The sequence below is a fragment of the Solanum pennellii genome, chromosome 10 (genome assembly GCF_001406875.1).
Source record: "Solanum pennellii chromosome 10, SPENNV200".
In the NCBI taxonomy this organism is placed as follows: domain Eukaryota; kingdom Viridiplantae; phylum Streptophyta; class Magnoliopsida; order Solanales; family Solanaceae; genus Solanum; species Solanum pennellii.
The window spans coordinates 78,213,275-78,217,823 of NC_028646.1; positions in this window are offsets into that span (position 1 = coordinate 78,213,275).

Sequence of the window (4,549 nt, forward strand, 5' to 3'; positions counted from 1 at the left end):
TGGTCAACCGGGTATTTATAAACCGATAAAGCTGAAGCGGGTCGGTCGTAAAAGGTTTGAGAGTAGGGACCATATTTTATTCACGCACAAAAACGTGGAAATATTTAGACCCGATGAATGATGATCATCAACGATAAAGCTAGAATTTTAAATTTATTGAGTATGATTAAATTTGTGCATGAGTTATTATCTTCGTGCCTTAGGATGACAAACTACACAATGCGTGTAATTTTACAAGTGAGATTTATTCAATTGTTGTTTCCTTTGCTACTGCTTCGTAAGGTTAATGTTAGGAACTTTGTTGACGTTTTTTCTGACTATAGTTACAAGTTTTTCTATTTTAAATATATAAAGATATTATTTTTGTTAAATCTATACTCCAGTGAATAACTCACTTATTTGAAAGAGAAATAGCTTAACGTATCATAACAATTCATGTAAATTATTTTCTCCTACTACGTTATATTCAATATCCATTACGCTATGGACAATAAATATTTTTCCTTCTATTGATGTTAGTATTACTTTTTATAAACTATTGAATTTGACACACAATTTACAAAGAAAACATAAGTTTTTAAATATAACATATTAATTTTGACATGTTTTCCCCCTCAAATTAATTGATTAGATCATCCAAATTAGTGTTCAAAGCTTGGGCCCATTAAGCCCCCCAGCCTTATCAAAGTTGGGCTTACAGAAGATCTTATATTAGTTGGGCTGGATTGGTACAAATCCGAGATAACTCTCAAATTTTCAATTAGCCAAAAAGCCAGTCCTCGTTACGGTGCTCTATTTAAAAACTCTCTCTTTATTTTAATTTATGTGATATTGTTTGAATTTCAAGAGTTAAATAATTTACTTTGATTGTGAATTCAAACATGCTACCTTTAAGTTTTTGAAATAAAAATTTACAAAATTATGTAAAAAGTACTATATGACCTATTATCATAATTTGATATATATAAAAAAAATTGGTAGAAAAATATTTATTTGAACTTTGAGACTCAAAAATTGTCATATAAATTGAAGGGAAGATAGTATTTATCGTGTATTATGTTTTGGCAAACTTGAGAAAAGATGTGATATTTCCTCATCATCTTCACTTTGAAGTATTGAATGAGTTACCATATAATAAAGTACCATGAATAAAGTGAAAGAAATTTAAGGTGAAATGAATAAATATCATTTTTCAAAAGAGCGTACGTGAGTGAAATATAATGCATATATAATAACAAATATAATATTAGTAAAATGAAAATAATAAATCATCAAAGAGAATTGAGATATTTGTTCAAGCTTGATAAATTTAAATTATCTCAACATAGTTAAAACTTTAAACTTTTATAAATTTGAGTTTAAAAAGATGATTCAAAATTGAGTATCTATGCATTTGTCGCTATCAAGCTTGTTATAGTTCAACACTATCATTTGAATTTCTAAATTTCTTGATTGTCGATATATAGTTTGAGCTACTCGTGCTATAAAAAGGCTAGGCGTTGGCATGTTGCAGTCAATCGAGAGATGGAATAAGAATTATTCTTATAGAAGCCTTCTTTGGACGTTAAACAGACATTTCGGAATTAAAATAAACATAAACAATATAATTGTTTAATTAAAACAAATAGTTATAAATTCAAATTATAATATACAATGGCAGAGTCAGAACTTTTGTTGAGGGGTTAAAGTAACATATAAATAGTATTTGACAAATTAACATTACTTTCAAGTTAAAATATTGAAAAATATTTCTAGCCAATTTTGAAATTGTGCGTCTACTAGTTTTTAAACCCCCATAGCCGTTGAATCAAGCCCCTTATAGTGTTAACGGATTAAAAATAAATATAAAGAAATAAAATACAAATTTTCTTTATATGTTACATATTTTTCAATTTAATAAATTTAAATAAACTCTAAACTCCACATAATTTATCGCTAATTATATATATATATCACTTTTAATATTTTTCATTGTAATAGAAATAGATAACATTACATAGTCAAACTTTGGTCCAATAGGATTAAACTTCTTCTATGCTAACACAATTTTCAAACTTTGGTCATAGATTTCGATTTGCGCCGAACTTATATTTAATAAAGCTAAGCTAATTAATCTAAACTTTTAATTATTTTTTTTTATTTGACACTTAGTATTCAAAATAAATATATTTAATTTCAATAAACTTCCAGAGGGCAAGACATTTCTAATTAACTAAAACAAAATATAAGATAACTCCCTACCTAACTAAGCTTAAACCCCAAATCAATAATTAAATAAAAATAAATATTTATTACTCTACCTCAATACTAAGACTTTTTATAGGGTCCTCTACCCTAATAAAATTACACAACAGATTGAACAACAAAAAAAGAAACACTAGATCTAATTATGCAATTTATAATCCATTAATCCCTTTTATGACTCCCTTTTTTTAAACATGATTAATTTTTTTATTTTAATTTTATTTTTAAAAAGTTAACTCAAAGTAACAAAAGGTGCCCTCCCAAAAATAATTGTCGTTGAAAATGTAGGAGAAAAGGTTAATAATCTTAATCCGTGAGCGTATAAATCAATATTAATTAAAGCCGTAATCCAGGGGTTATCTTAATTCCATCAAAATTGTATGTTTCCGGCGATATTTAAGGATGTTTTTTTCCTCAAAATTCTACTGAAACTATTTTTTCTGTCTCAAAATAATTTAATTATTCGAAATTAATAATAAAATTATATAAATTTTAATCATATTTTTTAATTCTACTTTCAAAAAGTAAGATGTGATAAATATTTTAGGAGGAGACTGCACTTTTGGTTTCTCTTTCAACCTTTTTTTTTCTTTAAAAATAATAATATATAATATATAATCCAACTTTATAAATAGGGTTTCATTATTATTTTTCTATTTGATACACAACAAATATAATAATATTTTATAAAATGTAAACATACACTATAAAGATTGACAAAAATTACAAGTTTAGGGGATTGATGGGGTGTGGGGTGGGGTGGGGATAACAAATAAACTTTGAAATATTAGTTTTGAAATTTATTTTTTCTAATTTTATTAGAAAATTATTTTTCTTAAGAAAAAATATCTTTTATAATATTTTAATCAATCAAGTGTAACAAAAATAAAAACTTTTATTTAACGCACCCCATTATTATACAAAACTAGAGCCTAAACTAGAACCGTTTTATATAGGCATAATATATATATTGGGCCCTAAACTTGACTTCAAATTTTAACTTTGACCTCCAGCTTTCATAATGCACAAACAGATACTTTAACTGTCCAACTTTTAAATAAATAAATACATAAATCCCACATGACACAATACACATAGGACACTACGTAGGATAAAAAATGACATGTAGGATGACATGTAGGACACGTGTGTTTATTTGTTCAACTTTATACAAGTTTAAGTGTCTACTTGTGCACACAAAAATTAAAGAGCATAAATGTGATTCGAAGCTAGGTTAAAGGACACAATTATATATTATGCCTTTTATATACTACTCTAGTACCTAGGTTAACATAAATAAAATAAATAAATATTATGGGGTGGCTGGAAAAGCAAACTACTTTAGCTGAAAGAGCAAAATAACTAATTATAGACTTTTTTTTCAGTAAAAAGAAACAATATAATACAGCAGTATCTTGAAATATTATCAAAATTATTCATAATTTTAGATAAGATTAATATGATTTGAAAAGGAAGTAATCAAAGACTCTGAAAAATTTCGTTGGCTTATAAAATTACTAGCAATTTATTCCTTCATAATCGAATATCAGATATTTCAAATTTTAATTTTAAATATAAATATAAAACTTTTTTCTTTAAATAGATTTAATATAATATAAATTCAAATTTAATCGAATTTTTTTTTTTCGTAATGTGCCCCATATGGAATGTGCAGCAGTACCATAGCCCATAACTTTTGTCTGTCCCAATCACTTTTGTATTAGAAAGTGTTTAAATTTAGTTATTTTAATTATAGGAGCAGACTATATTCTCGTGATATCTAGCAAAGTATATATATTATTTGATTAAATAAAAAAAATATGAACTTTTATCATTACATAGAATGGTATGTTAAATTAATTATACAATGTAAAAGTATACATTCGTTGACAAAGTAAATATTCATATAAGTAATTAATTGAGTTACTGAAATTCTCGAAATGCTTTTTAATCTCTTTATGTAAGACATAATATATTTTAATTATTTTTCGAACTATATTTTTTTTGTCAAATATGAAGCAGAAGTATTAACATATGAGTCCTTAATTAAATGATGGAAACTATTAATCACAATAATTATGATAAATTTATGAATATTCACTACCAAAAGGCTCAAAAGTAAATGCTTCAATTATTTTATATAAATAAGGTTTAATTTTTTGAGATCTTTTAAAAATAGAAAGTCAAATTAAGTTGTGTAACGACCTGTTTAGTCGTTTTGAGCAGCAGATTTTATTTCTGGAAAAACTGTGTGAGTCGACGGAACCCACGACGGACCGTCATGGACACGACGGGCCGTCGAGGG